This window comes from Mus musculus, chromosome 14 (assembly GCF_000001635.26).
Source record: "Mus musculus strain C57BL/6J chromosome 14, GRCm38.p6 C57BL/6J".
NCBI classification, from domain to species: Eukaryota; Metazoa; Chordata; class Mammalia; order Rodentia; family Muridae; genus Mus; species Mus musculus.
Window position 1 is genome coordinate 119,639,176 of NC_000080.6, and position 26,565 is coordinate 119,665,740.

The window sequence follows — 26,565 nt, forward strand, 5'->3', positions numbered from 1 at the left end:
CAGGGGTGTTAGGAATTGGGTGTTATTCTTTCTCTCAATCAATCCATTGATAGCCAATGTTTAAGTTACTTATTGGCATTTCCTGAGTTCCTGTGTGTAATTGCATAGTCTGGTGTACAGAAAACACAAATTATGCCTGTGGCTTAAAATCCATTAGAGAATAAATTACATTTGTCAAATCATAAAAAAAATGATTTTGAAACATGTTCCAATAAAAGTACTGTGTTGATTATGGTGTTAATGAGAATACCTTCTTAGCTATTGAATACTATATACAATCAATGTTTCACTTCCTCCTGACTCAAAGCACATAATTTGTAGTTCCCTGAAATGGAAGAGACAGATAGTACCAGATCTTTGTTTTATAGCTCATTCCCCAGAGAAGCTTATAGCTGTGCTGGAAAAGAAATGAAAAAATAAAAACTTAAGACATATTGTCTGAACTACACTAGAATATCATAGAAATTTTTTAACCTTATCAAGTAAAGCTCAAGGGTATTACCTATATGATCATCCACAGAAACATATCAGGCTGACAAACAAGGAATGAGAAGAGATGTGTCAATTCCACTTTTTATTATTACTATTGCTTGTCTGTTTTTTTTCTTTTATTACCTTTTCTCTTCCTCTCCAACTTACCTATCAACATTTTGTAAATGAGAAGAATCAATCTATCTATCTATCCATCCATCCATCCATCCATCCATCCATCCATCCATCCATCCATCCATCCATCCATCTATCTATCTATCTATCTATCTATCTATCTATCTATCTATCTATCTATCTATCTGTCATCTATCTATCTATCCTTACATATGTTTTCTGTGAAATAAAAGTAAGATTAACATTTTATTTTATTTTTTATTAGATATTTTCTTTATTTACATTTCAAATGCTTTCCCGAAAGTTCCCTGTACATCTCCCACCCCCGAACTGCTCCATTACCCACCCACTCCCACTTCTTGGCTCTGGCGTTCCCCTGTACTGGGGCATATAAAGTTTGCAAGACCAGCGGGCCTCTTTTCCCAATGATGGCTGACTAGGCCATCTTCTGATACATATGCAGCTAGAGACACGAGTTCTGGGGGTACTGGTTAGTTCATATTGTTGTTCCACCTATGGGGTTGCAGACCCCTTCAGCTCCTTGGGTACTTTCTCTAGCTCCACCATTGGGGGCCCTGTGTTCCATCCTATAGATGACTGTGAGAATTCACTTCTTTATTTTCCAGGCACTGGCATAGCCTCACATGAGACAGCTATATCAGGATCTTTCAGCGAAATCTTGCTGGCACATGCAATAGTGTCTGGATTTGGTGGCTGATTATGGGATGGATCCCGGGTGGGGTAGTCTCTGGATGGTCCATCCTTTCCTCTTAGCTCCAAACTATGTCTCTGCAACTCCTTCTGTAGGTATTTTGTTCCCTATTCTAAGGAGGGATGAAGTATCCACTCGTTGGTCTTCCTTCTTGATTTTGTTGTGTTTTGCAAATCATACCTTGGGTATTCTAAGATTCTGGGCTAATATACACTTATCAGTGAGTGCATATCAAGTGACTTCTTTTGTGATTGGGTTACCTCACTCAGGATGATATCCTCCAGATACATCCATATGCCCAAGAATTTCATAAATTCATTGTTTTTAATAGCTGAGTAGTACTCCATTGTGTAATTGTACCACATTTTCTGTATCCACTCTTCTGTTGAGGGACATCTGGGTTCTTTCCAGCTTCTGGCTATTATAAATAAGGCTGCTATGAACATAGTGGAGCCTCTGTCCTTATTACCAGTTGGAACATCTTCTGGGTATATGCCCAGGAGAGGTATTGCTGGATCTTCTGGTAGTACTATGTCCAATTTTCTGAGGAACCTGCCAGACTGATTTCCAGAGTGACTGTACAAGCTTGCAATCCAACCAGCAATGGAGGAGTGTTCCTCTTTCTCCACATCCTCGCCAGCATCTGTTGACCTGAATTTTTAATCTTAGCCATTCTGACTGATGTGAGGTGGAATCTCAGGGTTGTTTTGATTTGCATTTCTCTGATGATTAAAGATGTTGAACATTTTTTTCAGGTGCTTCTCAGCCCTTCAGTATTCCTCAGTTGAGAATTCTTTGTTTAGCTCTGTACCACATTTTTTAATGGGGTTATTTGAATTTCTGGAGTCCAGCTTGTTGAGCTCTTTGTATATATTGGATATTAGTCCCCTATTAGATTTAGGATTGCTAAAAGTTCTTTCCCAATCTGTTGGTGCCCTTTTTGTCTCATTGACAGTGTCTTTTGCCTTACAAAAGCTTTGCAATTTTATGAGGTCCCATTTGTCAATTCTTGATCTTACAGCACAAGTCATTGTTGTTCTGTTTAGAAAAATTTCCCCTGTGCCCATATCTTCTCGACTTTTCCCCACTTACTCCTCTATAAATTTCAGTGTCTCTGGTTTTATCTGAAGTTCTTTGATCCACTTAAGCTTGAGCTTTGTACAAGACTTCTAAGGAGGGAAGTCATTTGACTATATCAATATTTGTAGAAATAGCCTCCAGAAGGAACAATGTGGTAAGAATTTAAGAAACTTAACTAATCACCTAAGAAATGATAGGAAAACTATTTCAAAAGCTCATAGAGGAGGACTAGGACAGGCTTGGCATAGGAGCCACAGTGGCATTCAAGCAGCACTTGATCTGCTTGACTCTACCCTTTTCTCACCTTCTCAGTGTCTCCCTCAACATCCTTTTTTATAGCTTGCACAACTATCCCACCTCTATCTGTGGGTTGTATTCTAAGGCTGAGAAAGAAGGTAGTTGTCTTAATTTCCGTGTCCCCACTCATCCCAAATTTTATAGCTCCTATGGTTTTCCTCGTTTATAATAAATTTAGATTTTGGTGCAAGCTTTTCAAGCTGCCTCTGGAGTCAACCATGCATCTGCTTGCTAGGTTCCTCCTGGGTATCTCAAACTGAAAATTCTCCCAACAAAAGTCAAACTAACACTTCGTGTATGTTCCCCCCCCCCCACTTTGTATGGTTTAATTGATAATGACTCTGTGGTTTAATGAGGGAAGATAAAACTTTTGAGTCAACCTGGACTCCTCTCTCACAGCACCTAGATGTGTCTTTTCAAAAAGACATATAAAGAGCCGTAGATGTAACTTAGTAATAGATCACTTGCCAAGCTTGTGAAAAGTCCTGTATTTGATTCTCTAGTACCCACAAAAATAAAACAGAGTCTTCTGGGGATTAAAGTGGACATCTAATAACATAATTCCTTTCTTCAAAGCCACTTCTTTGTCCTTAAGGATGGCACTTGGAATGCAATTCAGAATTCCACTTTCTACTTATAAGACTTGGTGTGATCAACTCTTCCATCTCACCTCAACCTGGAATTCTGACACTAATCCTCAGTGGCTTGCTTCAGACGCTCTTCCTGGTCTCCTTAGTGCAATGTTTAACTTTAACTGTTAACTAGATACCCACAACCTAGAATGTGAAGAAAACCTAAATGAGGAATTATATAAATCAGTTTATGCATATCTGGGAGGGATTGTTACAATTACATTTCTAGGTGAGGAAGGATGTAGCCCACTGTGGGTGGCATCATACCTTAGATAAGTGATCCTGATCTGTGTGATGGTGGAAGATTAAGCTGATCCCAAGCAAGCAGACAATTGAAAGTGCACACATTCAATCTCTCTGTACTCTTGACCAGATGTAACTAGCTGCTTTGAGTTCTGACTTAACTTCCTTAAAATAATGGGCTATAACTGAGAATCATAAGCTGAAATAAACCCCTTTCCCTTTTAAGGTACTTTCTTTTGTGATGCTTTGCGCCAGAAATAGAAATGAAACTGGGACACTTGGTTCCTTTAATATTCCAATCTCATGCCATCTTCCCTCTATGAACATTCACTCATGTTGGTTCCTCTTTCTATAATGCTGTAGAGACTTATATAGTCAGGCCTCTGTTACTCTGTTCCAAAGTCACCTTGTTATATAGCTCTCTCTCTCTCTCTCTCTCTCTCTCTCTCTCTCTCTCTCTCTCTCTCTGTGTGTGTGTGTGTGTGTGTGTGTGTGTGTGTGTGTGTATGTGCAGTCAGTGTTGGTTGTCTTATTTTGTTGCAATCCACCTTATTGTTTTTTGAGTCAGGGACTCACTGAGCCTGAAGCAAACTGATTCAACTAGACGGGTTAGTCAGCAAGTCTGCTGGACCTGCCTGTCTCTGTCTCTTTGTCTCTCTGTCTCTAAGGTTCCAGATGTGCAATTCTGTGCTTGGCTTTTATATTGGGTGGTAGATACCTGAAATATGTCCCCATTCATGTGTAGCATTGGCCTTATACAACAAGCTACCTCCTCACACCCCAGGCCTCCCTTACATCTCAACATATATCGATATGCTGCATATTACATGGATATCGATTCATGACTGACTCTTTAAGAATAGCTCCAGGAGTTTGAGATCTTATTGATTACACTCACAACATGGGCTACACATATACTGAATGCCTTTGCAATTTTACTGCTTACAATATCCACGGCAAGTCCTATGATGCAGATGTATTCTTACAGATCCAGACATTTGGGTATACGGTGGTTAAGTCACATACTGGGACCTTACAGCTCAGCTGTGGCAGAGCTGGATCACAAACTTAAATAACCTGACTTTGCACGACCAAGAGTGTTGCTACTTCTGTCCACTCCTCTGCTATTTTCCAGCATCTAGAATGTGACCTACCTTTGAATTTAGTTTGTCAAAAAACTTTGTCCCCCACCTTGCCTGCGCCTGCGCAAGCCTAGCAGATCTCCACGCACCTAACATCTAGAGAGTCGCGCCGACGGAGCGGACATGGGCAGAGCGATGGTGGCCAGGCTAGGGCTGGGGTTGCTGCTTCTGGCACTGCTCCTACCCACGCAGATTTACTGCAACCAAACATCTGTTGCACCGTTTTCTGGTAACCAGAATATTTCTGCTTCCCCAAATCCAAGTAACGCTACCACCAGAGGGGGTGGCAGCTCCTTGCAGTCCACAGCTGGTCTCCTGGCTCTCTCTTCTACATCTCTACTGTTAGAGACTCAGGCCAGGAAACGTCTCTACTTCCCTATCTTCTACACCTACCCCAAATGGCAACCACAAGTCCAATGTGATCAGGAAGAAACAGGTCCACCTCGAATTGTCTGTTACCATACCTCAACAGAAAACACGGAGAATTCGAAATTCGACGGGATTAAAGGACGCGTGAAAGGTTTGAGAGAAGAGAGATGCCGCTATTGAATCTGCTGGAGTTTTACGTCCCAAGATGAAGACAGCATCCAGAATTGATGTGATTTCCTTGAATGTGGCTTAGGAAATGTGGACACTTAAAACTCTCACTTGAAATTGGGCACAGGTTTGATGTAGAGATAAGGACAGGGTGCAGAATGGAGACCCATTTTGTCATTGATTCATCTGACCGATAAGGCCATAGTGCAGTTAGGTGATATTCAAAAGCTTCTTTGATGCTCTTTATGTATATGTTGGCAGGAACTACCAGGCGTTGCTTTAAATTCCCAATGTGTTGTTTCGTTACTACTAATTTAATACGCTAAGCTCTAGGTAAAGTTCCATGTTGTTGAACTCTGACTGTTCTCTTTGGAATTGAACGCTTTGCATCCTCCTCCTGTGGCTTTAGGTCTGACATTGTATTTGACCTTTACTAGTAATTAATATGTGCCAGGCAATGGTGGATTAGAACCCATCCCCAAGTCCAGCCACCACTGAATAAATCTGATTTCAAAAGTCAAACAGTAGACATTTCCCATTGTCGTTTCTCATTCACCACAAGTACCAAATTCACTAGAGTACACTGGTTCCAGAGAACAGAATAATGTTGGCCTTGGCTAATTTCAAAATGCTGCCTTTTACTTTGGTGTATGTTGAGGGCTTTTCATAATTTAAAGTGTGTTCTGTTAGCAAGGCAAAAGTTATGAATCTTAATTCTACAGGCAAATATGCAAAGGAGCCAAAACTGTAAACCCAGCATTTGGAATGTGAAGACTGGAAGCTAACTCTCATTGAATTCACAAAGTCTTTTATACAATTTCTAAAATTGACCATATAATTGGTCACAAAACAGGCCTCAACAGATACAAAAATATTGAAATTGTCCCATGTATCCTATCAGACCACCATGGCCTAAGACTGATTTCAATAACAACATAAATAATGGAAAGCCAACATTCAAGTGGAAACTGAACAACACTCTTCTCAATGATACCTTGGTCAAGGAAGGAAAAAAGAAAGAAATTCAAGACTTTTTAGAGTTTAATGAAAATGAAGCCACAACGTACCCAAACCTTTAGGACACAATGAAAGCATTTCTAAGAGGGAAACTCATAGCTCTGAGTGCCTCCAAGAAGAAATGGGAGAGAGCACGTACTAGCAGCTTGACAACACATCTAAAAGCTCTAGAAAAAAAGGAAGCAAATTCACCCAAGAGGAGTAGAGGGCAGGAAATAATCAAACTCAGGGGTGAAATCAACCAAGTGGAAACAAGAAGAACTATTCAAAGAATTAACCAAACGAGGAGTTGGTTCTTTGAGAAAATCAACAAGATAGATAAACCCTTAGCTAGACTCACTAAAGGGCACAGGGACAAAATCCTAATTAACAAAATCAGAAATGAAAAGGGAGACATAACAACAGATCCTGAAGAAATCCAAAACACCATCAGATCCTTCTACAAAAGGTTATACTCAACAAAACTGGAAAACCTGGACGAAATGGACAAATTTCTGGACAGATACCAGGTACCAAAGTTGAATCAGGATCAAGTTGACCATCTAAACAGTCCCATATCACCTAAAGAAATAGAAGCAGTTATTAATAGTCTCCCAGCCAAAAAAAGCCCAGGACCAGACGGGTTTAGTGCAGAGTTCTATCAGACCTTCAAAGAAGATCTAATTCCAGTTCTGCACAAACTATTTCACAAAATAGAAGTAGAAGGTACTCTACCCAACTCATTTTATGAAGCCACTATTACTCTGATACCTAAACCACAGAAAGACCCAACAAAGATAGAGAACTTCAGATCAGTTTCTCTTATGAATATCGATGCAAAAATCCTCAATAAAATTCTTGCTAACCGAATCCAAGAACACATTAAAGCAATCATCGATCCTGACCAAGTAGGTTTTATTCCAGGAATGCAGGGATGGTTTAATATACGAAAATCCATCAATGTAATCCATTATATAAACAAACTCAAAGACAAAAACCACATGATCATCTCGTTAGATGCAGGAAAAGCATTTGACAAGATTCAACACCCATTCATGATAAAAGTTTTGGAAAGATCAGGAATTCAAGGCCCATACCTAAACATGATAAAAGCAATCTACAGCAAACCAGTAGCCAACATCAAAGTAAATGGAGAGAAGCTGGAAGCAATCCCACTAAAATCAGGGACTAGACAACACTGCCCACTTTCTCCCTACCTTTTCAACATAATACTTGAAGTATTAGCCAGAGCAATTCGACAATAAAAGGAGATCAAGGGGATACAAATTGGAAAAGAGGAAGTCAAAATATCACTTTTTGCAGGTGATATGATAGTATATATAAGTGACCCTAAAAATTCTACCAGAGAACTCCTAAACCTGATAAACAGCTTCGGTGAAGTAGCTGGATATAAAATAAACTCAAACAAGTCAATGGCCTTTCTCTATACAAAGAATAAACAGGCTGAGAAAGAAATTAGGGAAACAACAACCTTCTCAATAGTCACAAATAATATAAAATATCTTGGCGTGACTCTAACTAAGGAGGTGAAAGATCTGTATGATAAAAACTTCAAATCTCTGAAGAAAGAAATTAAAGAAGATCTCAGAAGATGGAAAGATCTCCCATGCTCATGGATTGGCAGGATCAACATTGTAAAAATGGCTATCTTGCCAAAAGCAATCTACAGATTCAATGCAATCCCCATCAAAATTCCAACTCAATTCTTCAATGAATTAGAAGGAGCAATTTGCAAATTCATCTGGAATAACAAAAAACCGAGGATAGCAAAAACTCTTCTCAAGGATAAAAGAACCTCTGGTGGAATCACCATGCCTGACCTATAGCTTTACTACAGAGCAATTGTGATAAAAACTGCATGGTACTGGTATAGAGACAGGCAAGTAGACCAATGGAACAGAATTGAAGACCCAGAAATTAACCCACACACCTATGGTCACTTGATCTTCGACAAGGGAGCTAAAAGCATCCAGTGGAAGAAAGACAGCATTTTCAACAATTGGTGCTGGCACAACTGGTTGTTATCATGTAGAAGAATGCGAATTGATCCATACTTATCTCCTTGTACTAAGGTCAAATCTAAGTGGATCAAGGAACTTCACATAAAACCAGAGACACTGAAACTTATAGAGGAGAAAGTGGGGAAAAGTCTTGAAGATATGGGCACAGGGGAAAAATTCCTAAACAGAACAGCAATGGCTTGTGCTGTAAGATTGAGAATTGACAAATGGGACCTAATGAAACTCCAAAGTTTCTGCAAGGCAAAAGACACCGTCAATAAGACAAAAAGACCACCAAAAGATTGGGAAAGGATCTTTACCTATCCTAAATCACATAGGGGACTAATATCCAACATATATAAAGAACTCAAGAAGGTGGACTTCAGAAAATCAAATAACCCCATTAAAAATGGGGCTCAGAACTGAACAAAGAATTCTCACCTGAGGAATACCGAATGGCAGAGAAGCACCTGAAAAAATGTTCAACATCCTTAATCATCAGGAAAATGCAAATCAAAACAACCCTGAGATTCCACCTCACACCAGTCAGAATGGCTAAGATCAAAAATTCAGGTGACAGCAGATGCTGGCGTGGATGTGGAGAAAGAGGAACACTCCTCCATTGTTGGTGGGATTGCAGGCTTGTACAACCACTCTGGAAATCAGTCTGGCGGTTCCTCAGAAAATTGGACATAGTACTACCGGAGGATCCAGCAATACCTCTCCTGGGCATATATCCAGAAGATGCCCCAACTGGTAAGAAGGACACATGCTCCACTATGTTCATAGCAGCCTTATTTATAATAGCCAGAAGCTGGAAAGAACCCAGATGCCCCTCAACAGAGGAATGGATACAGAAAATGTGGTACATCTACACAATGGAGTACTACTCAGCTATTAAAAAGAATGAATTTTTGAAATTCCTAGCCAAATGGATGGACCTGGAGGGCATCATCCTGAGTGAGGTAACACATTCACAAAGGGACTCACACAATATGTACTCACTGATAAGTGGATATTAGCCCCAAACCTAGGATACCCAAGATATAAGATACAATTTGCTAAACACATGAAACTCAAGAAGAATGAAGACTGAAGTGTGGACACTATGCCCCTCCTTAGAATTGGGAACAAAACACCCATGGAAGGAGTTACAGAGACAAAGTTTGGAGCTGAGATGAAAGGATGGACCATGTAGAGACTGCCATATCCAGGGATCCACCCCATAATCAGCATCCAAACACTGACACCATTGCATACACTAGCAAGATTTTATCGAAAGGACCCAGATGTAGCTGTCTCTTGTGAGACTATGTCGGGGCCTAGCAAACACAGAAGTGGATGCTCACAGTCAGCTAATGGATGGATCACAGGGCTCCCAATGGAGGAGCTAGAGAAAGAACCCAAGGAGCTAAAGGGATCTGCAACCCTATAGGTGGAACAACATTATGAACTAACCAGTACCCCGGAGCTCTTGCCTCTAGCTGCATATGTATCAAAAGATGGCCTAGTCGGCCATCACTGGAAAGAGAGGCCCATTGGACACGCAAACTTTATATGCCCCAGTACAGGGAACGCCAGGGCCGAAAAGCAGGAGTGGGTGGGTAGGGGAGTAGGGGTGTGTGGGTATGGGGGACTTTTGGTATAGCATTGGAAATGTAAATGAGCTAAATACCTAATAAAAATGGAAAAAAAAACAATTTCTGTACATACTTTTTTTAAAGAGAAAAACAAACGGTGGATCAGAATAGCCACGTTTGGAATACTTTGGTTATCTATTCATATTTTCAAATAGTTATTGGTCCTGTGCCTGAAAGGGGGCTTGGTTCTACCGTAACTTTTTTCAATTTCCTTGATATACACATACCTTCTAAACCTAGACATTTCCTGAAAAAAATCTTTTGTTTGCATGGTCACACACTGATGCTTATCCGTACAGTAGTCTTGATAACCAGAGTCATTTTCTCCATCTTTAGAAACTTTCCCGGGAAGAAGGAGAGAGAGCTCACAGACCCGAAGCTACTGTGTGTGTGCATGAACACTCCCCTTGCCTCACACCTGAATGCTGTACATCTATTTGATTGTAAATTGTGTTTGTGTATTTATGCTTTGATTCATAGTAACATCTCATGTTATGGAATTGATTTGCATTGAGCACAAACTGTAAATAAAAGAAAGAAATGGCTGTGAAAAAAAAACTTTGTTATAGTGGTGTGAGGTGATAAGACAATTTCTTCATTCCTGTGCCTACAAACCCAAGGAACCATAAACATATAAAACTGTAAAGTTTCCTTCCATTCAACCGTCATATCCTTGCCTCTTTAAGAATGTCATTGCAGTTCTTTTAAGGAAGTCTTCTGGGTTAAAAAAGCAAAAACAAAAACCTGCCTGCGTGGTTTCATTTTCTATTAGAACACTGGTATTGTGAACTCAGCAGTAAATACTAAATATTAAATCCTTGACTGCCTCCTCCTCATCCTGTGCTATGTAGAGCAAATTAATCAAAACAAAGCTTAACTACGAAATTTCTTTCTTTTAATTGCATTGTGGGAGGCAGCCAATCAAATGATGTTTGATGAGGAATATTAGTCAAGTCCAACTGAGCAACCACGTATTTGTCATGGTTGGTGCTAGGCTGTGAGTAGACATGGAAGAATTTCACCCAACTAAGATGTTCAAGGTCATTAGAATAGCAAAAAAAGTAAGCTTTAGAGCTAGAGACTGACAGGAACACGAAGACCATTGGATAACTGGGTACAAAAGGAGGGGTGTCAAGAAAGGCTTAGTAGAGAGAGTGTGTTAGCATTGAATGAGCTTAGGGACCTGTAATCTTACTATTGCAGAAGTAGAACCAAGAGGGCTGTAGTTAGTTTGAGACCAGGCAGAAATGCATGCATACTTAGTTCACACCAGGCAGGGCTATGTAGCATAGCCCTGTTTTAAAACAAACAAATTAACAAAAACAAAACAAGAATCAACGGAATCTGAAAATCACCTCAGTGTTCAAGGGTGGGATAGAAGCAGGTGGTATCATCAGTGGTGACAGGTATGTGTTCCAAGTCTTTCCTGACACAGGAACAAGCGTGAAAAATGGAAAAAGATTCATGTTGTGTATCTTTATACAGAATGGTGCTTCATGGAGGGAAAGTATATTAATTTCTGAAAATCCAATTTCTTATTAGTACCATAAATTGCTATAAGACTGTTGAAAACTCAGAAGTGCGTCAGTGTAAAAATTACTGTCGGGAATTGAACTGATGTGTTCCCATTTTGTTGGCTCCTTAAAATGCATTTCTTTTAATTATGCAAACAGAGAATTCTAGCTTTATTTAACCATTTCTTCTTACAGTTGCTGTTTTGGTACAGTATCTTTTAAGATTGTTTTTTATTACTTTAAATGTAATGTATCTGTACATTTTTGTGTGGACTTGTGCACCTCAGTGCAGGTGACTGAGGAGTCTAGAAAAGCCTGTCAGTTACCCAGGAGCTCGAGTTACAGGAGGTTGTGACTGCAGAATGTGTGTGCTGGGAATCAAACTTGAGTCCTTTGGAAGATATACTCTTGACACCACATAATCTTAGCCTCTCAGCCATCTCTCCAACCCCTGGTATTAGAAAAAAATATATAAATATTGATGAATTTTTATTGGCTTTCAGGTTTGCTTCATAGTAACATTTTTAATAAGATCACACTTAACATTGATATATCCTATGTCTTTAAAATCTGTTCAATTTGTTTTCTGTGAGTAAATTGTGGCATAGATCTTTTAGTATTGCACAGATTCCTGACAAGACATATGCATTTTCCTTAAGGGTAAACATCACAGAACATACTTAAGCTGAGTGATTCTGAAAATTTCTTACATTAGGATGAAGCTTTATAGTTCATGAATTTGGCTTTTTTTTTTTTCAGTTTTCTTTCAGCAGATCTCAGCTATATTGCAGAAGGCTAGACCAAAGAGAGCTAGTTCATAATATCATATATAGGCCCATGACTACCCAAAGAAGCAGGTACAATGTATTTGGATAGCTATTTAGAGAACATGCTATTCCTATAACTAGGCAGAGCACCACACAGGATAATGGGTCAATTGGCACAGTGAGAGCAACAGGGATGGACAGCGGTCCCAAGGACAGTAGCTTCATTTTGTTGGCCATTCATCAGAAGGATGCGGACTCCATAGTCTTGCTAGACTTCTCTGGATCTCTATAAATCACATCTAAAAAGGAATTGGTAGAGAAGAGACAAATTCAACTCTAAGGTCCCTTCTATGTCAACGTTCAGAGAATGACATAAAGGCAGCTGAATAGATATAATCATTAAGAGACTCATGAGAACATGGCTTCACTTGGGTGAACCATGATCATTTTAAGAATTTCAGACACATAGTACACTGGGACATGCCACACTAAGAAGTCTGAGATTGAGCACATCTCTTTATACAGAATGTAGTTAGAATTACTTTCATGTTTACAGCTGTCCTATGCATGCGAGCAAGTTTTCTTTGGTAAGATAATTTAAATGACTTGCTTCTATTAGGCCTTTAAAAACCTTTTCATGTAGTAGATAAATTTTATGCTAAAATATTAAAGAAGATCAGAACTATTCTCTTCAGGGACTATAGACTGATGTAAACGAAGTTGACACCAACTAACAGAAATGTTATTGTTTTCTTGTTTTGCGTTAGATTGTATTTTCTGAGCCATCTGCCTATGGAATGTGGAGTGAGAAATAAACTTAGGGAATTCATGCTTAGCAATCTATAATACCAAATGTTGAAAATATAAAACATGCATTTTCTTCTAAAATCTACCAGATAGTTGGTTGTAGGTGCCTTCTTCCCGTGGTCATTGAATGGAGTTGTTGCTTTGTGTTCTCAGGTATCAACTTAGATGATGGAGTAGAAGCCAGAGTTGAGAGGGAGTCCTGCTACTGCATTTGCTAAGGGCGTTCTTTCTTGTCATCTAAGATCAAGGACTGCCTTTTATTACAAGCTCCTCATAAGGTCTTGTGCCTAAAATTTTGTTTTCTTATTTAGCAAAGCTGCCAATGTTCGCTCATCAATCACTGATCTCTATACAAATCTTGTACAAATGTCAGTGCACATAACTTAACTGAGAGTGTTTGACAGAAGAAACAGAAACCATTCAATTCTGGGCCAAGTTTTCAATCTCTTGGAAGTCTCACTTTATACAAGATTATACAAGAGAACTGTGGACCTCTGATCAACATGATCCTCATGATCCAGAAGAGCCTCATGACCCCCAAGAGCAAGTTAGTATTTTATCTATCTGGGGGTGATTATATTAATTCTATTTGCTTTCTTCAAGTTAAGTCCACAGATGGAAGTTGGTGAAAATTTTAACATTAGACTAGGAACTTATTAATTTGTTCTTGATGGCCACATAGGAAGTGTTAAAATTATTATTGAATAAATAGAGCATTATAGACTTTCAAACAAAGGACATATACAAAGAATAATGATTTTGTGATAATTCATCTTGCAATGGTTGCAAAAGGCCATCTCTTCTTCTGTAAATGTATTTCTAAGACATGAGAGTTCAGAGTGCACTGAAGTCTTCCAGACCTTATGATACTTAGCACTGGCATCTTAAGCTAATTTATGGATATGACTATTGTAGCATGTCATGGAGATAATTTGTCTACCATCATTTTGTAGACATCACTGAATAGCCCTCCTGTAATAAAAGTCCATCATTATTATATTGAATCAGACTTAAATAGACAGTGTAGGTTGTACTCTGTTGTAGAATGCATTTAAATACCTTGATTAAACCCTCCTAACTCAATTTGCAATGCCACTTCATGCCCTTAGTGGTTAGCATTTCTTGCCCTATGCAGTAAAGTCCTTTCCTGGGCTTCTTAGCATATTCATTGATTCCATTTTTCTATTAGTTTATGAAAATGTGGGTACCTTTATGAGTTAATGCTAACTACACTTACTGAACAATTTTAAATCCTGTAATACTAGTGAAGCTAATGTAAATATAGTGTTTATCATGACGGAGTTACAATTTAAGAATCACTCTGTACATCTGAGATAACGATTCCGTAATTCTTTCTCATCATCTTTGGGATTGTAGCTGCTGTCAATGCAGCCCAAGGCTTTCGAGAAGGGGTGGGTTTTTCACTGGATTCGCTGAGATCATAAAGTAAACCTGAATTTTACTCGTGGCAGCACTGGGGGGAAACTGGGATGAGCAGAGTGAAGAATGAATTCCACTTCTCTAGGTCATGGATTATGAATGGAAGGTACCAATTTTCATCACTTGGAAAATTCTTGGGTACGTGACTCATCTTCTGAGTGTAAACTCCTGGAGGTAGTATCCATAGTCTGCTCATATGACTCATCTGAAAGATGCTGATGAACACTCTTATTTCAGCAGCTCTGTTTACACCTTATTAGGACAACTCAGGGCAGCATGTCCAGGTACCACAGCCCAAATCCCAACTCGCTTAAACTGAAACTCAAATTTCTTCAGAGACACTCAAGCTTTCAGTACCCCAGTGAGCAGATTCCTAACGTGATCATATTGAAGAAACTTGGCTTCCTTATTTTGAAAGTTTGCAACCCCATAGGAAGAACAACAATATAAACCAACCAGACCCCCCCCCCCCAGGGCTCCCAGGGACTAAACCACCAACCAAAGAGTACACATGGAGTGACCCATGGCTCCAGCCACATTTGTAGCAGAGGATGGCCTTGTTAGACATCAGTGGGAGGAGAGGCCCTTAGTCCTATGAAGACTCTATGCCCCAGTGTAGGGGAATGCTAGAATGGGGAAGCAGGAGTGGGTGGGTGGGTGAGGGAGCACCCTCATAGAAGCAGGAGGAGGGGTGATGAGATAGGGGGTTTCTGGAGGGGAAACCAGGAAAGGGGATAACATTTGAAATGTAAATAAAGGAAATATCTAATAAAAAAATTAGAAAAGAAAGTAACTTCCCTCCATTCATGGCTAGACCATTGGAAATTATATATTAAAAAAGCCAGAATCAGAGCTGATTCCCATCACTAATGAGCCTTAAGCCCATTTAAGCCTAAAGTAGGGCTCTCTCAGTTTCACCCGAGGCCCTTAATTTGGGGCCTTATTATCTGAATAACAGTAAATGTGGGTGTCATTTTGTATTTTAAACTTGTGTCTTCTTTTAAAGCATGACTCTCAGACTGTATTAGCTTCAGGCTGCTCTGAGCTTTCTGTGGTGCTGCCGTGGAACAATTCCTGACGTATCGTAAAGGCTTAATAGATATCAGCTTTTTGGGTTCAGTCTCTACGTGCCAGTCCTTGCTGCTGTTTATCATTTATCACCTCTGAACCTTGGATGGCATTCTGGATAGACTCAGCAGCACAAGTAGAAAGCAATGTGATGGACGCATGGTGCCCGTTTATGGATGACCATGTTTAGAAAACAAGACTCAAGTGTCAAGGGGTGCAGTCTCTCACAAAGAAGTCTGCCTGCTTGTCAGTCCAGGTGAGGCGTCCGGCCTCTCTATTTGCATTTATCCAATACCTGCCAAGAAAAGCATATGGACGTATGGAGAGGTTTTTTTTTTTTTTTTTTTTTTTTTTTTTTTTTTTTTTTTTTTTTTTTTTTTAAGGCAAAACTCTTTTTAAACCAAAGTGAAGTTGCTTAAGATTCAAATGACAGTTCTTTGCTGAAAGTCAAATTGTATTCTTTGCCCTCTCTTTGACAATGATTATAGTAATTGAACAGAGCATATTCTTCTCCACTGAAGTGTATGAAGGTAGACACTTAGGTTATATTCCCAAAGTGCCATGGGTAGACTTACCCATGAGCCTCCTGTTAGCACCATTGATGTCATGCAAGCAAGTACATTTGTTCACTGGCCTGAAAATGTACCTCATGATATTAATGCAGGTATCCTTGACGATCGTCAATTACCCCCGTTTTCTATTACTTCTTTTCAATTAGTTTCATTCCACAATAGAGAGTTAGCTGGCTTAGTTCTCCTTTGGTTTAGCGATAATAACATTATCATTTTCAGTCTTTATTGAGTGCTGACTGGATCTTTTTGGTTGAAGAGTTGGTTAGGAAAATGACTGCCAAGCTCCCTCACCACAGTAGTGGCCAAATTTTAATACCTTCTGGGGATACAGACATTTATATAATCTAACTCCACGGGGCTGAGGTGCAGTGTATGTGGTGTATTTATGATTGAACAGAAAGTTTCAAACAGCAGCCTGTGAAATTGGATTTTAGATGTAATGTACCATAAATAAGTGCTATAAAGATTGCCTTTAATGCCATAAATCAGATTTTATTGGTTTCAGCTATCTCATTCTGGTTATTGTATTACCCACAAAATCAGAGGAAATCAAAGAGCTGGAATATTTTTTATTTTAATATCCTATATTCTACACGGATGGCACATACACCCTCATGGTTTCCTCTTTAGGTAGCTTGGACAAGGTTGGCAGGTGGCAGACCCTAGCAACATATCATTGGCAGTATCTGTGAAAACAACCGAACTTTGGGATGCCAAACATTTTTAAATGTCCTGCCTGTGAAATATCCAAGGCAGCTGGATCGACAGGTTCTTTCCCTTCCTGAGAGGCTCCTTGTCATGTTCTTCATGCCTAGCTGACACCTGTGGAGACTGGCAGGTGAATCGCACTTGGCACCGTCTTCAAAGTTCACAGACAAGGATGATGGAGCTTTCTATCGAGGATGAGGAGAGGGGCCGTGCTTGGCTTGTCTGTGCTGGAGAAAGCACTCCTAACTGTTGCCAGAAACTGTGGTCTTCATGGGCACTTCCCTGAGTAGTTAATTTAGAACAGTCACCCCACTCTTCTATTTCAATGTTGCTCTGTTTTAATTATTATTTATTATTGTTGCCATTATGATTGTTAAAAGTGGCTTAGTCGAGAAAATCAACATGTGGTTGTTGTTTGTATGGTAGCATAAATGGACCTACAGAAGCCAGGGAATTATAGCAACCTAAAGATTAACTAGTTAGTGATTGGGCATGGTAGCAGACACCTGTAACCCTGGTAACCAGAAGCCAAGGAAAGGGCATCTTTGTAGTACCAAATCCAACTTAGGAGACCCTCTCTCAAAAAAAGTGAATTAACCCAAAATGAAGATATAAGCGAGCGAGCCAGTTAACCCACAGTTATCAAGATACTTAGAAAGTCGTTGTTTTTAGGTAGCACATCACTCTCCTAAGCATATTCTTACACTGTCCCCTGCCTTGAAAGCTGCCTTTGAAAGCCATCTTCCTTCTCATTGGTTGAGCAGGAAGCTCAAACCCAAAATCAGTCCACAGTGGAAGTCTCTTGAGCAGCTTCTATCAGGAGCTACAGTTTTATTAGGCTTTGCTAATCAATTGATAAATATATTATACAAGATGTGCTGTCATTAATCAAAAGCCCAACAGAAAGCCTAAGTCAACTTACTAATCGGAGATGATGCTCAACGTTGTGTTTTATGTTAATTATGGAGAGGTCTAATTTCCACAGATACCTAAGTGATCATCCACAAGCTAGACCTAAAGCCATCTGTGACAAGGACACTGGTGATAGAATGCCTGCCTGAGACCTGCAATTATTTATCCCCAACATAGGAAATTGTCCTGATGCCACCTTTCCTGGCTGTGAACTGAGCAGGAAGAACTGAAGGGATTACACCGATCAGGGCTTGACATTTATGGCTGCCAGTTGGCTGCTAGAAATACAGCCAAGGCACTCAGCCCTAGACCTGGGAGGCAGCTGGATCTTAGGCTGTGCACTGGCACTTGGTTTAAGCTGTGCTCAGTTTCCTAGGAGTCCCTTCAGCTTCCTGGATTGAACAAAGCTTTGTCTATAGGTGTAGTGTAGCTACAGCAAGAACAAGAGGTCTCCGAATTTTACAGATTCCTCCAGCTCTTTCTTTGTCGTTATTGGCAATTGAGGCATATACATTCCCCCATCTCTCAGCCTGGCCTTTCTTCATGCTACCATCACCAATGTGAACATCTCTTTTCAGCGTCAGACCAACCACACTCCTCCGATGAACCTTTCACAGTTCGTTTGCACTCTTCTCTAGATATCTCCTGGCAAACATTTTTTTTATTTTTATTTTTTTTGGTGGTTAGGTTGATTAACCTTAGCTGGTCATCTCCCAGACCTCCCCACCTCCCCCACTCCATCTATCTAAGAGCACCAGATATGAATTTTTTTTAGCAAAGTTAAGTTTACTGCACCATGGCAACAAAGGAGACCGCTGAAAACCACGGAAGCTATGTGCATCTTTCTAAACAAAGGAAAAGATAGGGGTTCTTATAGGACTTAGAGGGAGGAAAGAGTTGAGGTGAATTTTAAATAAGGACATATTTGGATAGGCTTGAAACAAAGCAAAGCTGTGTGTACTGGTCTTAACATCAAGTCTAGACCTTGAAGTTGATCAAAAGTCCTGTTTCCTTGGAAACTACAATTGTGAGAGTTGTAGAATGGCATGTCCATTGACCCCCTTATTTCAGCTTGCTACCTTTATTAGAAATTGAGGCTTTCTGTGTCAATGGGACTACAGGTTTTTTGTTTTTGGTTTTGGTTTGTTTTTTTGTTTTGTTTTGTTTTTTGTTTTGTTTTGTTTTTTTGCATCTGTGTGATTCCCCTGGCCTTGGAAAGCAGAAGTGATTCACTGAGGTTTTGGTGTTTGCCTGTTGGTTTGCTGGTCAGCAGCTGTGCAAGGCAGCCTGTTACTTGAGTGGAATACCTTCCTCTTACTCTTCCTGCTGGTTCCAGCTGTGTCTACCCAAGTTCACTGACTACTCAGGCTCATTGACTTTCTCATTCCCATGTTTGTTTTCTATTCCACAGTATCATTTTATGAAGATTAAGTTTATCAAGAACCAAGTTCTCAGAAGAACTGGATTAAACTGTTAACCAAAATGGGCAGGCTAAAGAATATGGTGGACTTCAGATAAGGGTTGATCAAGCAACATTAAAAAAAAATCACAAATTGTTTCTGCTGCTTTGTAGGTTGGGTAAAAATAAATAAAAATTAAAATGTCTTACTGCTGTTCTCCCTATGGCTCTTCCTACCACCAGTTTTGTCGTCACATTAAATATAGCTTTTTTGGACGCTCACAATGATTAAAAGCTTGACTTTATATTGTGTAATTTATAACTCAATTAACACATTCATCTCAGCTCTGCTTTCTTACAGATTGTATCTTCCACATCTTCCAGCTCCTTAGTCTTTCTTCATTCAGATCCTTAGCTGTTTAATTTATCTTTGAAGTTTGACAGTTCAAGTATTTTATATCTATTAATTCTAGGTGGGTGTTTTTCAAGTTTTCCTGGCTCCAGGATAGTATTCGTGAATTTTTGCATAATTTGTACATCTTCTGTTGTGTCATTCATTATTTTAAATCACTTAATCTTTCCTTTACATCTTGGACTTTTGCCACTTGAAATCCTTAGTAATCCAATAGATCCCTTTAGTCTTATCTGTGGACTCTTCAGTGGTAGATTCTCCTCTTCTCCCCCTCCCACTCCCCCTCCTCTTCCTTCTTCTCCTTCTCCTCCTCCTTCTCCTTCTCCTTCACCACCACCACCACCACCTCTTTCTCTTCATCCTCTTCCTTGTTTTTCCTCCTGCTATGGTAACACTTTAGGTATGAATTGCTGCAAGAACACATCTGTGAGATGTAGTCACAACAGTACATTTACTCCAGGACAGCAGGGCATGCCCAGTTCTCATTGACCAGAATAGATGTGTTGGTAGTCAACACCTTGTTAGCTGGGTAGACGTCAAGCTTTTCAGATGGACCAGTTACAGTTTTCTAACGTTCCATGTATCAGGATCAGTACCTACCTTGGCTTTTAAGAGTTTAATGTTATCTCTGGTCGGCAAAACATTAGAAAACTGTAATTCAGTCTACCTGAAAAGTTTGACAAGGTGTAGACTACCTGTGTGTCTCTCCTGTTCCATGAGGACTGGGCATGCACTGGTCTATGTGAATAAATCTTCTATGGAGGCTACATCTCACAGATATGTTGTAGTGATTTGTGCCTGACAATTTACTGTAGCAGGGTATAGGTTCCCACAGTAACATATGGGTTATCTGAGGGAGGAAAGTAAGTCTAAGTGAAGAATAGAATATTGAGCCAGCTGTGGCTACACAGATCTGCCACTCAACACTCCCAAGACTGGGACGTGAGGATGGAAGTTTCAAGGCCAGCCTGGGCTTCATAGTGAGAGAGACCTTCCTCAAAATAACAAAAACTAAAGCAAAAATAAAATATTGTTGCCAAGTAAACATTGCTAAGATTTATGTTTTCCATAAAATCACATATATTTTTATTTATCATATTTTTATTTGTATACATATCATATATATTTTCTATGAGGGGGGAAATGTTTTGGGTTTGGGCATCACATTTCTGTCTTAGAGAAGGAAATCACCAGTACTCAGTATCTATTCACTTTTGGCTGGATTGTGGTTGCTGGGTTCTTGAATGCTATATAAATGTTGGGTAATTTTTGTGCTTGTTTATTTTTGGTAAAATTTGTATTTATTGTGAAAACTATTTTATATAAATATTATACATATGGATATGTGTTGATGTAAATATATCTTATGTATGCATTTGAATAATGTGTATACAGCTATAAAGATAAAAACAAACAGCAAATATGTATACTATAATCTACTTGAGAGCTAGCACCGTATCAGTACTTTAGAAACACTCTTTCTGATCACAGGATCCACGTATTCTCCAGAGATAATACGTCAGGCACCTGTACTGTTAACATAGATTTCTTTGTGCTGGCACATATATGACCATAATGATACATATTTTTAGTGTTGATCATATGTTAGTTTCAGGTAAATAGAATAGTGCATTCTCTCTCTTACATGCTTTCATTTTGCTAAGCATTACTTATGCTAAGCATTACTTTTGCAGCTGCACGCGATTAGAGTATTAACTGTTTATGTAGCTGTAAAATATACCATTGAAGGAATATAACATGCTCATGGTTCATTCTGTTCCTAACTTAGGTTGGATTTCGCTCCAGCTTGGGCAGTTAAATTTTTGAGCCAATACTTTTGTGCACACAGGTAGAAGTTTCGTTAGATCTGAATCCAGACATAGGACTGCTGGGCTATAGGCCATGTTTATAGCCAATGTTACAAGGTATACCCAAGCATTTACCAAAATGATTATATAAACTGACATTCCCGGTATTGTGTGAGAGTTTCCATACTGACTCATTTTTTTTCTAACACTCAATTAAAAGAGTCCCCCCCCCCCCACCATTTTTCCCTTGGAGTTAGGTTATTGTGCGTGCACCCAAGTCTCAGGCTCATCATATAGTCATGGGTGATCTTAGACCGCGGCTCTTCCTACACCTACCTCCTGAGTGCTGGGGTGACTAGTGTTTGTTAGCATGCCTGGATTTTGTGATGCTGAGGATTGAACCCAGGGTTTAGTACATCCTAAGCAAGAACTCTCTCTAAGGGGACTACCCAGCCAAGCCCAGGATCCATCTGCACCCACTTCAGAACCGTTTCCATTCCCTCCACTCCCTCATTTCAACTCTTGCCGCTACTTCCTTTGGATGTGTTCGGAACAACTTACCTATGCATACATCTTGAAATAGTTTGCCTATATTTTCCCTCTGGAAGTTTCAAAGTTTTGAGCATTATAAGGTCTTAGTTCCAGTTTGGATTCATTTCTGCACCAGGTGAAAGGGGTGACAGTCGGTAGCCTTTGACTTCTCTGCCCTGCTTGTCAAAGAGGCTGGCACTGATTTTAATGTCTATTTTGATGCCTGTGTTAAAATTTAGGTGGGCATAGAAATGTAGGTTACGTTTACTCTCTGCCATTAACCTGCATGATGCGTGTGGCACGCTGTTTTCATGACAATGGCTCTGAGGTATAATCTGAGGTTGGGTTGCGGACCTTCGTTGCTTGCTATGTTCAGCTTTTCTGTGGTCTGTGCTTTCCAATGGATTCTGGGATCTTTCCTAAACTTTGAAGATTATCAATGAAGTTTTGGTAAACATTGCATTGAATTTTGATACTATAGCAATTTTTTCATTATTTCCCGATTTTTCTGTATAAAGAATATGGCTTACATGCTAGTGATCATGTAATTGTTTTGAATCATGTGGGATTCAGCTAACAAATGCTGAGGAGAATTTGTAACATTTTAATGCATATTTATTTAAAGGGCATGTTTTATGGCCTCTCCTGACAGCAATTTTCATAAATAATTCATACCTTCCTAAAATTAAGGTGTAGTTTTGAGCTGTTTGGTATATTTTAATCAAGTTTGTGCTATCTAAATCTCTCTCCCCTTACTGAATTTTTGTTTGCCTAGTCTCTCAATGCCTGGAAGAGCATGAAAACACCTCCTAATATTGGTGCACTGGTCATTTTTTTTTTCGTTATGTAGCAGTAGAGTGTCGATGTAGGGCTACATTGTTGCATCTCTTTCTATCCTTGACTTTAGCTGGTTAATTAATGTTTGCATTGTTGGATAGAGGCCTTATTTGTCCATGTTCACAGGTTTGATTTCCTGGTATCCTATACTCTTGATGATATTTTGAGTTAATATTTGTAGATGTTACTATGTCCATCCTTTTAAAATGCACACATATTCACACATACACATATCCACACTCAGGGATGAGTACACGAGTGGCATTTGTATATTTGTAGGTATTCATCAACTTCATTAGGGTTTTTTATTTTCCCTTTTCTCCTTCTCAATGTGTTTTTTGCCATTGTTGGTTTTCTGCTTTCTCATTTTGCCTCCTATTCCACTACAACTTTGTAATTATATTTGAAGTTCATTAACTATTTTTCTCATTGCTTGCATGGATTATTTTGACATTCGTACTGAACACAGCTTAAAGCTAGCCATTATTTTGTCCTTATCTTAAATGATATAAAAGATATTATAGTGGTTTCCTCAGACTATAGTGATTCCCCTTCCCAACTTATGTACCATTATTTTGCAAACCCGTTCTGCTGTAATTTCCTTAGGGCCTCGCAGGGCAGACCATTTTGCACATTCATGTACGTTTGTTTGCGTGTACCACACATCTGCCAGTTTTTACTCAGAACCCAACCTTACATTTCAGCCCTTCCATCTGGTCTAATTTTCTTTCTTCCTGAAGCATGTCCTTTAGAATTTCATTTAGGGAGAGTCTGTATATAATAAACACTCACAGGCTCGCTTTTCTCAGGATGTCCTTAGCTCGCCTCTGTTCTGGAAACTTAGTTTTCCTTGTGCTGATGGTTTCTAGGGTGGTGTTTTTCTTTCCCAGGGTTTGGACACTGTCTTCTGATATCTGTAGCTCTATCAAATTATCACTCATCAATATAATTTTCTGCTTGTAAGTGATACTTTCTTCTGTTTCTATTCCATGTCTCTTGGTATGGATGAACATAGATGTTTTAAAAGCTCATTTAGCTTTGATGTCATTGAGTGTTTTGGATCAGAAGTCGGTGTGTTCAACACATTGTTAGATATATTAGTTATTATGGGTCTTTCAAAGTTCTCTTTTCTCAGTTTGATCCGGTCCCTCTGGCATGCCATGTTTATTAATTCATATTTTCTCTGTATATTTTTTTAACCCTGTCAACTATTGTTTGAGGCCCGCATTTGAGTTCACTGATTTTCTCTTTATGGCCTCTGTCATTTGAAGTTGAACTTACTGCTGTTTTATCTCACTGTATTTTTAATTTAAAAATGAAACATACCTAAGTTATGCTTCTAAAATGTGATTTTCTTTGATTTGGCATAGTTCCAGGCCTTGTGCGTTCTAGAACACTCTGAGGCTTCTTATTTGTCGTGTCTGTGCTATGTCTGTGAGCTGGGTTATTAAGTTGTAAGTTCCTTGTTTTTTTGTCTTGAGAACTGTTTGCCTTATAACTTGAGGTTATGTTCCTGTAGAGAAAATGTGCTAGACTATGAGGCATACATTTATTTTCTTTGTTTGATATTTCCTAGTTCCCAGTGCAAGTATGGATATCGGTCACAAGTGCCTTCTTCATCATAATAATTAATTAATAAGTAATCTAGTTTCTCCCTCACACAAGGTAGCAAAGTCTCATGCTCTTTTCCTGGGGTTACGAATTATTTATACTTTTCTACTTTGGAGCCTGAGCCTCATGTAGAGCTCTCTAAAATTTCTCTCTGTGAGCAAACTTGTCTCTCACCTTGTGTACTCTAATAAGTGGTCCAAATGTGGTCAATGCAACAGAAGTTGATCGATACCTGGGGGACACCTTTGACTTGAAATGGCCTTACCTCCTCTGAGATTGGACTCTCATGTCCCTTGAGGTTTACTTTAATCTGAATTCCTCATTTTCCCTTACCAATTAGAGATGATTTGAAATACATAAGCTTTGGGATTTAATTATAGTCCCCATTTTTGACATTATTAAAAAGACAATTATTGAGAAAATTGAGAGATCCAGAAACCAGAAGTCTCCTCTAAGGTTTTGTTTCTATAATGACAGTTAGAATAGAGATAAGAACAAAAAAAAAATCACTTTGAATTTTATGTTTTAGACACAGTTAAATTCAGTGTTATGATTAGGAATGAATGATTTTTAAGTTCTAAAAGCAGAAGTGTTCACACGTGAAAGGAGCAGTTTATAGGACTGGCTCAAAGAACCACCAGAGATGGACTCTGCTACTGTGAGACATGTGTCTGTAGACACAGGTGACAATCAAGTCAGCTGTCTGCTGGAGAAGTGTCAATATTTCAAGCAAGCTCCTTTAGTTTCAGTGGCAGGGTTGGAAATAGATAAAACCAGTTAAAAACCCAGTGGGGTGTTGTTGTTGTTGTTGTTGTTTGTTGTTGTTGTTGTTTTTCTTTTCTAGATTGGCTAGTGGACTTTTCCTCTCCACTGTTCCTGGTAATTGCCTATCAACGCTTTACTGAATCTAACACCAGTACCCTCTGGCCTACTCATATCAATGAGTGGTGGATTGAAAAAGGTTTTATTGTGAAAGATCACCCATAAACGCTATGGGTTCTCTCCAAAGAATAACAGAGGACACTGTGTCCAATAGTCTTAAATTTTAATGATAAGAAAAAGAAAGTTTTAAGGGTGAACAATGCAATCCCCATGGAAGAGGAAATACTTCATTTCTCTGGCGTTCTCTTCCAATCCTTAAAAAGAATCTGTTATATTTAGAGATTATTCAGCCCCAGTCTATAGCAGCTCATAGGTTTGCCCAAGACATAGTGCAGACTTCCCCCAATAAATTACTATCAGTAAAATTAAGCCATATTATATTTCTTAAATATCACTTAAGGTTTTTTTCCCAGATACTGTAACAAATTTCCAAAACCACAATTAATTTCAATCTACTTCAGTGAGTGTGCAATGTATCTCCTAAGCATTTCTATAAATGAAAATGTTCCTGAACCAATGCTCTGAAGCTCATAAAATCCTTATCTTAAAAAAATGATGCTGACTCTCCCAGAAGGTGGAGAGAGTCCTGCCATTGAGTCACATAATGCCCATGTACCTAGAAACCCATACGAAGTCAGTGGAGTCAAGGGTGACAGACTTGCTCTGTTGATTGCAGCTACTATGGTTTGAACAATTGTGTTTCCTCTGAGACTCATGATAAAACTTAATGTCCAAAAATCAGAATTAAAAGGTGGCAACTTAAGGAAATAATTTGGCAGCCAAAGCTCCATCATTTGAATGAGATCAGGGTTTTAAAGATGGCTGTCTGCTCTGCCTCTTTTCTATTTCACCAAGTAAGCATGGATCTGAACACACACTAAATACTGCCGGGACTTCTCAACCTATAGACTAGGAGAAGTAAGTTTTTTTTTCCCTTATGCATTACCTAGTCTAAGGTATTTTGTTACAGTTGCAGGAGCCGTCTAAGTTGTGACCTAAAGCTGAGCTTTTCTAATTTAAAAGATCAGTTTATAAAAAGTGGTTTGAAGAGTCCCATAGTAATAATATAATTTCTGAATACCAAAATATAGTTTGCTATTTACAATTCAGACTTTTGAAGTTTCCTCAAAAGGCAGTTACAAGCACAGACCTTAGGACAAAAAGAAGCTAGGCCCCCTCTAAGGGGCCTATGAAGTCTATTCTTTGGTAAAGGAAGACAGCCATTGCTTTGGCCATTCAGTGTCTGCCCTGTGAGCTCTTCGAACACTGCATTACATCTACTAGATTCTGGCCCTGAGAAGCTTCCATAAGGAAGTCACTACGGTAAGTGACAATACTTCTTCTTTTTATCCTCAGTGTTGGTGGCACTTTGATAGTGCAGGCTGTACACT

The 26,565-nt window shown here is 39.2% G+C and overlaps 1 protein-coding gene and 1 pseudogene across 2 annotated transcripts in view; both read left to right on the plus strand.

Annotated features, from left to right (window-relative positions):
* Hs6st3 (heparan sulfate 6-O-sulfotransferase 3) overlaps positions 1–26,565 on the plus strand; it is a 732,300-nt gene that overhangs the window by 501,660 nt on the left and 204,075 nt on the right. The window lies entirely within an intron of this gene.
* Gm6212 (predicted gene 6212) lies at positions 4,758–6,071 on the plus strand (annotated as a pseudogene).